The 11036-nt window shown below is 29.4% G+C and overlaps 1 long non-coding RNA gene across 1 annotated transcript; it reads left to right on the top strand.

The window, feature by feature from the left end:
* Window positions 1-934: 934 nt before the first annotated feature.
* LOC136986629 (uncharacterized) lies at window positions 935-3541 on the top strand. Its single transcript, XR_010882505.1, has 3 exons — window positions 935-1027; window positions 1711-1816; window positions 3454-3541. It is a non-coding gene; the product is annotated as an uncharacterized lncRNA (long non-coding RNA).
* The last annotated feature ends 7495 nt before the right edge of the window (window positions 3542-11036 follow it).

Here is an 11036-nt window from a genome sequence, read left to right as displayed (position 1 = left end):
TAATCTCCATAGAAACGGCAACAATTGCCGTTTCTATTGTTACAACACGATTTTGCGTCACTCTGCACGTTTTTCGCTTGCCGAACGGACGTGTGCGCTCTTTGCTCTTGTTTTCGCTGTGTTTTTTGCCTTTTTTCAGTGTTCTTTGCTACCCGAACATGGTTTTAAGAAGACTTTTGGACGCCGGCATTACACCAGGTAAGATTTTAAATGGTAACGAAGAAGTTTTTAGTTTAGGGCAGTTTAAAAAAGAATATCCTCGAGAATAGAACCAGGAAAGAACTATGGGAATGCAAATAGAGTATACTAAACTGCACCTATAATTTTTAAATTAGATAGGCTTTAAATCTAGAACTTGTAACGATACGGAATACGTTTTTATAATTTTATTTATGATTTCTTAACGATATTTTACAAAAAGGGGACTATTTTAGCATTTTAAACACATTTGCATTTAGTTAATATTCTGACGTAGAACTTATGACGTAACGCGTGACGCAATTGTAACGTTCCACGATTCGAATTCGTTCCATTTCGTATCTTCGGCGCCATCTTGAATTAGAAAGTTTTCCGGAAATTGCGAGTTATTTTTCCCTCCAAATTAGCATTTTCCGTACAAATTTTAATAACGAAAGCCTGCGTAACGTAGGTAACTTAATATTTTTCGATTAATAAGATATTAAAATTGAATAATTTAATTTATATTAGATACGCTTTAAACCTAGATTTGCTGCCTGTAATGATATGGAATACGTTTTTATAATTTTATCTATGATTTCTTAACGATATTTTACAAAAAGGGGACTATTTTAGCATTTTAAACACATTTGCATTTAGTTAATATTCTGACGTAGAACCTATGACGTAACGCGTGACGCAATTGTTGTAACGTTTCACGATTCGAATTCGTTCCATTTCGTATCTCCGGCGCCATCTTGAATTAGAAAGTTTTCCGGAAATTGCGAGTTATTTTTCCCTCCAAATTAGCATTTTCCGTACAAATTTTAATAACGAAAGCCTGCGTAACGTAGGTAACTTAATATTTTTCGATTAATAAGATATTAAAATTGAATAATTTAATTTATATTAGATACGCTTTAAACCTAGATTTGCTGCCTGTAATGATATGGAATACGTTTTTATAATTTTATCTATGATTTCTTAACGATATTTTACAAAAAGGGGACTATTTTAGCATTTTAAACACATTTGCATTTAGTTAATATTCTGACGTAGAACCTATGACGTAACGCGTGACGCAATTGTTGTAACGTTTCACGATTCGAATTCGTTCCATTTCGTATCTCCGGCGCCATCTTGAATTAGAAAGTTTTCCGGAAATTGCGAGTTATTTTTCCCTCCAAATTAGCATTTTCCGTACAAATTTTAATAACGAAAGCCTGCTTAACGTAGAAAATTTAATTTTTTTTTTAATATAAGCCATCAAAACTGAATAATTGTCGATAGAATATTAAATGAAAAAGTCTTTCTGTTTAATTTAAAATTTCATTAAAAATATTTAAGGTTATTTCCATTTAGCATGGAATTATTTTATCAGATTATAAATAATATTCGCTTGGATATTGTCGTATATTCTTTTCAATGAGAAAAAAATGTCGTCTATTGGAAAATTATTTTAAAGAGTCAATTATTTAATCAATTATCTTGACCTATTCTATTCTTAATTATTAAATTCTTAAATTATTCTAGGAAGAAGTATCATTCTCAAATGTTATAATCCATTTTCCAAAGAGACGTGGAAACATTTTGGAAACTTTTTGTGCTCAAAACAATTAACAAGAAGCAAAACAGAAAGGTAAAGCATTTTTATTTTCATTCTAATTTGTTATGGATTCGTTGATACAGTAAAAAATTGTATATAAAAGTTAGAATCTTTATTGCCCAGTCTATGAGTTTAATATTGTAGAATGATGCTTGAAATGTAGTGTTATTCATTCACGCATTGAAAATAATACAAATTTCAATTTTAATTAGAAAAAATAATTTATTAATTAAAACCAGAATTTTACAATTTATGTATTATTTTTCAACGATACAGATTTTTTAAATTAAAAAATAAGTTTAAAGTACCACAAAAACAGTCCATTGGAAGCTTACATTCATAAGATTTCCTCCACTAAAACTCTCCATAGCATATACAAATGGGATGAGAATAAGATTTTTTTTCTCTTATAAAAGTCTGAAAAAATATTTGGAATAAATTAGTCCTTTAAATTATATTTATTTGATATCGAGATAAATTATAAACATTTAATAAAAACATTAGCAGGGTTTAAATCTTAATGTAATTTGTTCTAAAATTATTAATGAGAATTTAAAATGAATTTATAATTTCTATCTATTGATAACAGGATTTATTAAAAAAAAAAAAAAATGCGTGTTATTTTAATTAGTCAAATAGTAAATACACTTAAACAGTTTTACATGTTCAAGTATGTAATATTGATATTAATTCCAAATCAAAACAACCTTCCTTTATCAATTCCATACTAAATTTATTACTACTTTTTGGAAATTCAGCAATAATAATAATAATGTTTCCTTATTATACTGATTTTATATACCTTTTCGTTGCTTGTATAATATTAATTTTAATATATTTTATTGAGAATTCTGATATTATATATATGATATAATCATGACATAATACACCACATATTTTATTGTTTATGTTATAATTGAATTTTATCTTGTGATGAAAAACAATTTCTTCCCCATTTTAAGAACTAATCAATTTTATTTACACAAATAAAGCTTTAACCTATTAAGATTTCACATGACTATACATTTTATCTGTGAAATGATGTTTGTACAAATACATATCAATTTACTTTGGCGTCAATAATGAATTTACAATTGTGAAAATCCAAATGAATTTGTTGACTACAAATTGACAAAAATTACTAATTTATTACAGTTCATACATTTACAAAAGTAATGAATAAAACAAAACTAATTTTTGTAATATTTCCTTATTAAGTATTATTTTCAATTGAGACAATTTAACACAATTGCTCATTCTTAAAGTATACAACTTAGCAACAGGCAATACTCAAATCCACAGCTTTATACAAATCAAATCATACCACTACACTTAATTTGCTTGCATTAACATTAGTATGTCAATTATATAAACAGAAGTTCTATCTAAGCTATAATTAACTCTTATTTTTGCTTAACACAATGTTAAATTTTAGAAAATGCAACAATTTTAAATAAACCGTTTCTTTTAAGGAAATTGTTTTATTTCTCTTAGCAAATGGTTTAATTTTTATTAATATGTATATAAATTAATGAAAATGAAGCTTAACTAGAATTTCAATTTTTGTTCTCTTACTTTCATATTAAAAATAGCTATTTTTTTAAAACTCTAGTATGTAATTTGGGAATATATTGATGATTCTGACATTTTATTTTTGACATGTTTAATAGCTTTAACTGATTGTGAGCAGTTATAACCAGGAGTTCTATGACATCATGTAGGCTTCTGATGTACAGTACTGTACCACTAGAGCAGCTATGTATCATTATGTATGACAATTACTTCATGGATAATCAACTCAATGGTAAGCGGCTGGAAGTGATTACAATTATTTTAAATCATTACTACATTTATTCCTATTTTAGAATCTACAATTTTAAATAATGTTTTTTTTTAATTGTTCAGGTTATCTGCTCCACAGATAAAAAATTTTTAATATTTCTACTCTACAATTCCTGTAACTGATGATAGGTAGAGAATGTTGATATTGAACTTTGTCACTGCAATCCTTAAGCAAACATTTCCATTACGGCAAAAAGCACACAACATTTTCTTCTATAAATGGTCAGTGAACTATACTTTTGTATTCCTAGGACCTAATTATTAATTTAAAATTTTGTAAAAACGCATTCATAGTTTGATTTAGTCTCAATTTTTATTTTGGACTAATCATCCCTATGTTAATTAAACACAATAAATATGAGAGAAAATTTGAATCTAATTTTAATGTAATAGATCACTGTAAAAACAGACTATTAATTACGAATTATTGTAAAATTTATATTTTAGATAAATAAAGAATCATTCTGTTTAAATTTTCATACTATATTTCACTATATTTTGTATAGAATTAATACTTGTAATTTAATGTGATTGTGATTGCTATGGCAACAGACTATTTAAATTTATTTTTTATTACATTTTTTGGAATCCTTCCTTTTTTTTGTTTTTGTTCAATATGGTATAAAAAATATTTTTGGATTTGTTGTACTTGTTTAAAATGAAACAATATAGTTTTGAAGAAGATTAAAAAGTGTATTTGAGAGAGTGTGCTTATTTTTTTACTGTTAAATATACAGATAACCCCTCATTATAGAAAACACTGATATAATAAAATTTCTGTTTAGCAAAAACTTTAAAGTTGCAGTTGGCCACTTGTAAGACTTGGCTTGAGAACTGTCAATATAAATTTCAGAGTACCAAAGGTTTTTTCATTATACTTTTCATTCTTAAGTCAAGGCTGGTATGGTAGGTAGACTGGATTCTTTGTTAACCATAGAATATTCTGGAAGTGCCCAGAACAACAAAAGTAAAAACCTATAAAAGAGTGGATGGCACCAGTGACAGGACCTCTCAGACCACAGGACAGAAATGTCATCACCACAGAGGATGATTACTAGGGGTGATACTAAGAAGTTACGAGGAAGAAGCAAATAAGAGTTTTATATTCAATGAATCCTTATACTACTTTAGTATCAAATGGGTAATATACTTTACTACACTGTAGTTATGGTCGATCAGACTGAAAGTAATATCGTCGGACAATAAAATATGCCAAAGAGGAAAAAATGAAGCCAATTTTCATTGTTTGAAAAGCTGCTTTCCTGCAAGTTGATTCTCAGTAAAAAAAGTTGCAAGGGAGTATGGCATCACCCTTTCCATTTTGTCAATGAATCATCCAACATTGAAAAAAGTTAAAAAGGTCCAAGCAGAAAGAAAATGCATAGCACACAGTTTGAGGACGTGCAGTTATTTTCATCTGGTTTCAAGATGTTCAAGCATGCCACTGTCCATGAACAGTTTTCTTTTTACAGGATTTTGTGAAAAGTATGGAATTATCTCAAAAGCTATATGCAGAAAAAAAAATTGATGTTTTATTGCACGTAGCATGTGCATAGCCTACAGGCAAGATACAATATTCAAGTATAGCACAGATAGCATTTTCAATACTGATCAAACATGACTTTTCTTCCAATTGCTGCAGCATTGGACTCTGACCATTTTGGGTATCTGTTGAAGAAACAAAAGTTCCAACTAATGATTAACTGCCATGTGTTGTTGCAATGCTTCAGCTAAGAAATGATTTCACACTACACTACAATACATTCTTTCACCCCTTTTAACCTAAGAATGATGTGATAGAGATGATGAATGATTGCTTGCTGATATCTGCTGTACATGACAGGTATGGAGAAGATGAGACCCTTAACCATTGCCAAATCAATGAAAACATATTGCATGAACAATGTGGGCTCTGTTCTATGTGACTATACACTGCAAACTACCAAGCCTGGATGATGCAAAGCATTTTTAATAAACGATTGAACTGGATCAAAAAATCAAACATAAGAAGTAAAGAATCCAGCTGTCAGATGACAACTGCTTGATTTGGGTCCCATCTGGAAACATGCAAGTTGAGTACTTTGTACTGTTCTACAGCTGATCTTGAGATAATCCACACTGTACAGGCTAAATACTGAAGCAGACCTTATGATCATTTTTTGCAACAATAACTATGTCTAGAAAAAGATCAACGTAAAGCAAGCTGTTGACAAGACTGCTGCAGCATGGGCACATGTCAAACCATCAACAAGACAAATAGAGGCAAAAACATGGCATGATTTCACGTAACGTGTCACACACTGATGTGGCTGAAGGAAATGAAGCAGAATTAGAAATTGAGATGGTCAGGTAAGAAGTTGTTGTCAAGAGAATTTTGTCATCAATTATGTTATACAGATCAAAAGAAGAATTATAATATTGTAAAGTCTCTACTACAAACAAATTGATTATCTATCACACAGTTTCTGTAAGGGAAGACAAAATCAAGAGTGGAAATAAGGACAGATTTGAATAATGTCAAGAAAGAGCAGGCAAATCATCTGTTGTATGTTCATTGTTTTGGTAAGTTGGTCAACACTAGAAATCTGTAAGGAATCTATCATATCATCAATAGAGAAGTGCAACAAGTGCAAATGATCAGAAATTACAGAAGACCCTGTACAGACAGACAATGCAAAATTTGGTAAGGGAAATACCAAAAGATAATACTATTGATCCACCAACAAGAACTTGGAGTAGTCAGGCCTTTCTTGTGAAAAAGGTCAATTTCAATAAGTAGATAATCAGATAGTCAGTTAATGATTCTGAATTTTATTTAATTTGAAAAGACTTTAATATATATGCAAATAAAGCTAAATTTACAACTGGAAATAACAAGGCCTAGATAAATTTCTTGGATTTGGAAAGTTATCATAAAACTACCTATATTTCAGTTTGGAGTATATTTCAGTAAAGCACAAGATTCATTAAAAACAATTTTTAAACCTTAATCAGCAAAATTATTTATTAACATAACATTATTTCCAGGATTATAATGGATAAGATTCAGAAAAATAATCAGAAAATAGAAACTGCAGTCTTAAAATGAAGCATATAGTGAAATTTAACAATTGGTATGCAGTATAATTTTCTTTGAGAACAAAAATTATATGCTATGGGTTTAAGTCAACTACTGGCTAACATCAACACTTACAGACAGTCCCACAAGTAGCAATGCTAATGTGAGTCTATCATAATATATTATCATATTTGTCAGATACACTAAGTTTATGTTTTTCTTTAAAAAAATCTTAATATGTAAATCTTATTACATTTGATAACTTGAAAGAATCTTAAAACAAAATAAAAAAATTGAAATAAGTTAATGGCAGTGGCATATTATAGCCTCATGAGGCCCAGGTGAATTTGAATTAGTGGGACTCGTGTACAGTAGTGTTGACTTCTGACATTTTTCTTCGGGAGAATTTTTTGAGGAAAATATTTTCTTATAAAAGATTGATTTGGGGCCTGTGAGTGGAGGCCCCATTTTTGCTCATAGGATAATGTGCCACTGGTTAACAAAAATATTTTTGTATATTTTTATTCTTAGCATATACTATTAGATATTGTGATGTAAGTATACTATTTTGTGTATAACATTGCTATTGCAAATTTAATTTTGTTCATTGTATAAGTTTATACAATACATAAGACTTAATTCTATGCATAGAGACTCTTTTTGTATTCATGCATCATTTAATGCATGAATACAAAAAAGACAACTTGTATATTCAAAATTAATTTTATTATAATGAAAATTTTAATTGTAAAGTTACTTTCATGCTACTCTAAATATGTATTTATTTAACAATTTATATTACAACTGTCACATAACCACACACAGCACACTAAATATAGCATAACGGCACCAGTAGTCGAACATTTAAAGCCGTTTTGGACTTTGATATTTTTTATTACAATACATAGTAGCACGAAAAACAAAATCATGTATGAAAATAAAGTTTGTTCTATACTTGTCACAAAAACAAAAACATTTTTTATTAGAACTATGTTTACATTATGAAAAAAATAATTCAATCAGAGGCCGTTCACTCAGTCATCGACCAGCAGGTCGCACAATGCTTTACTACAGACGGCAACCAGGTTTACCTTTGTCGTGAGCCTGACAAACGTGGCAATCATGAAAGAACAAGCGAGCTCAATAACAGGCATTTTGTAAAAAATACACACCCAAATTTCGGAGCCCTCATTATCTCCCAAAGACTCGACATTGCCTCACCATTTAGTTGAATACCAGAAGCAGCATTTCCCAATAATTTTTTCAATCACCAAAAGCCAGGCAAATCATTATTCTTTCATAGCATCAAGAAAAAGATTATCTTATGATGCTTCTGGCAAAAACAGCTTGCCTAAACGCAATCAGATAGACTAATTATACACAGATTTTGGTTCAAGCGGTCGACTACCAGAGCGATCGGCAGCAAAATAGCCACATGTAATACTTTGTGCGCATTTTTTGTTTATTGTAACAAAAACATTGATTTTAAATACCAGTTCAGGATAATATTTCTAGTTTTTCCAATTATTTAGTATTGCAGAAAGCAAGTTTTAAAGGATGTAGGTAAATATGTCTAGGAACAATCTCTAATGTTTCTAGGATGCATTTCTTTTGGATTGTTTTTAGTCAAATATAAACCATTTGTATCTGAACTAGAATCATGATATTTGGTAGAAGTAAAATGTCTGAAAGGAACAATTATTTTTTCCTGAAATTCATGTTCATTATTACCCAGAGAACATTTTTCCCCACTTTTTATACCCACATAGGGGAAACTTTTCTGTCATACAAAAGGAAATACAGTATTGAATTATTCAGAAACAATTTAACATGTGATTTTGATGTTATAGGAATTCATAAAATCATAATTTTTCTTGAAACTTTACAATAATTTCATATATTGTGTTTGATTAATACGTAAGTTATCTTGGTTAAGTTCTTTAACGAATTAAATAATTTCTAGCATTTCTCTAACTTTAATACATATAGAATTTGAATTATGACTATTTACAAAAATATAAAATTTTCGAGTCCATCTTACATCCTTTTAACTCCACCACAGAAGTAACAGTGTATTGGCTTGAATAAACTTCATAAGAACAACTGGTAAATTATAAATATTTTTTTTTTTTTTTTTTTTTTAACACAAAGTTAAAATTGATCAATTTTATATTTTTGTAAATAGTCATAATTAAAATTCTAATTGAAGGCATCCGGGTTTTTTCATGTTATCATGTGTGCTTTAATACATATATTTATGAGCAATGAATGGGGATAACTTCTCCAAAAACTAATCAACGACGTAATTTTGCGTCATAATACAAACTTACCTCGTATGTTATTTTGAAAATTCTCCACCACGTTGCCAACTCTACATACGACAACCACGGTGATATCGCCAAAAAGTAGCCAACTATTTTTCCTCTTTTATTATTTACAGAACAACGTTTCCAAAAGATTTTCATTCTAAATTTAGAAGATTTGAATTTAGCGAGTACAAAACTCGTATTTAAATTTAGGCTTTTATTCTAGGATATTTTATTTATCAGTCCTCTCTGTCCAATGAACGCGCGATTATAGATGAAAGATACATATTAATCGCACGATACTCAACCTGCGGCCCGCTGAGTTTCTGTGAGTGGCCCAGACATGACCTGTAAATAATGAAGTCAAAATATAAATTCTGAAATTTTTGCGGCAAAAAATAGATTCGGTCACTTCGCCCACACTGCTAAGTCCCTTTTATCCTTTCTGTAAAAAAATGTGCTCAAATTTTACGTTGTTCGCATCAACGTATCTGCGATGAAACGTCATACTCAAAAATGAAATATGCAAAGAACATATATATATAGAAATCGGCTTACTGATTCACACCTGGATGCCGTTTTACGAGTAGCATGCAGCAGTTACAAGCCTAATTTAAATGAAATAGTTAAAAAAAAATGTTTGCAATATCAACAATCACACTAAATTTCTAGGCTGAGTGAGAAATTATATAAGTTTTTTTATTATAATCGTTATGTTGCGGTCCGCATGTAATACCTATCATGTGTATGTGGCCCGAGAAAAAAAAAAAAATAAGGTTGAGTAACACTGAATTAATCTAATAACATAATCTGTACAACTACCAGTTATACATCCACCCTGCTAAAACGAGTGAACGCGTATAATCCATTCAGTAAAACAGTAATTCCATATAATTATCGAAAGTTATCTTTTGTTTAGAGATATTACGATATTTAATCGCCTTATTAATCCGGTTGCAATTTTACAAAATAATGGAGATAAATTCAACCGGAGAAATTCATTTTATTTAATTGATAAACTCGAGATCTCGACTTGATTTCGTAGATTTTCTGACTCCACTTCACAAATTATCCTTAGCATTGCAATAAAGGTTTTCATTTCGATTATAAATGAGTTTCTTTGTATAAAGAGCAACATTTACTTTAATTTAATTAAATTCAAACTTACTCGACCAGATTAGATTCCGAGTTCCTCAGCAATTGATGGCATTCATATCCGATTAAACCGTTAGCCAATATTTTAATATATACTAATATACTTGAATTAAATATTCAATTTTTAATTAATGTTTTTTTATAACATCTCTCAGAACAGTTCTAATTCACTTTTCCATCTTAAATTTAATATATAATATAAGATAGATATTTATTATCTTACATTCGATAATATAATTTAAATTCTATTATTTGAAATAAATAATATAATTATATATTAAATTTTACAACTAATAAACATACAAATTTTTGGTGGGCAACATCGTAGCCAAGTGCTGTCATATCAAAAAAATCATTTTGGCATAATGAACACAAATACAAACACACTTCAATAACACAGAACAATTAGACATGCAGCATAACAACACATTTAAACAGTTTCCAATGAAAGTGATATAAAACAACAAGCTGATAAAACACACACACAAAAAAAAACACAGTTCTAATAAATAAAGACAGCGATAACCGAGACAAACATATCAGTTAAGAAATAAAAAAATAAACGAAAAAATTCACACACGACATAACATCATTTAAAGTGACGAAGCGCTGCAATACGATCCTCCATAACAAACCAAAAATATATATACACCAAAACAGACCAAATTTCATGTGCCCGACCGCTGTAAAACGGTTCAACGAACTATGTTTTTTGTAACCACGACTGTTTCACTAATGGTTACAAAAAACCAGACAAATCTAAAAAAAACCATAGGCATCATACAAGCGAAAAAAGCGAATGTAGATTGTGACGCACAATCTATACCATTATACAAAAACACCAATAACAGCAATTAAGATTTAGACACCTAACATCACATCACATAAAAAG

This window comes from Centruroides vittatus, unplaced genomic scaffold (assembly GCF_030686945.1).
Source record: "Centruroides vittatus isolate TY-2023 unplaced genomic scaffold, ASM3068694v2 scaffold_1167, whole genome shotgun sequence".
Taxonomy (NCBI): domain Eukaryota; kingdom Metazoa; phylum Arthropoda; class Arachnida; order Scorpiones; family Buthidae; genus Centruroides; species Centruroides vittatus.
The sequence above is the reverse complement of the archived record's forward strand: the minus strand, read 5'-3'. Positions and strand labels throughout refer to the sequence as shown.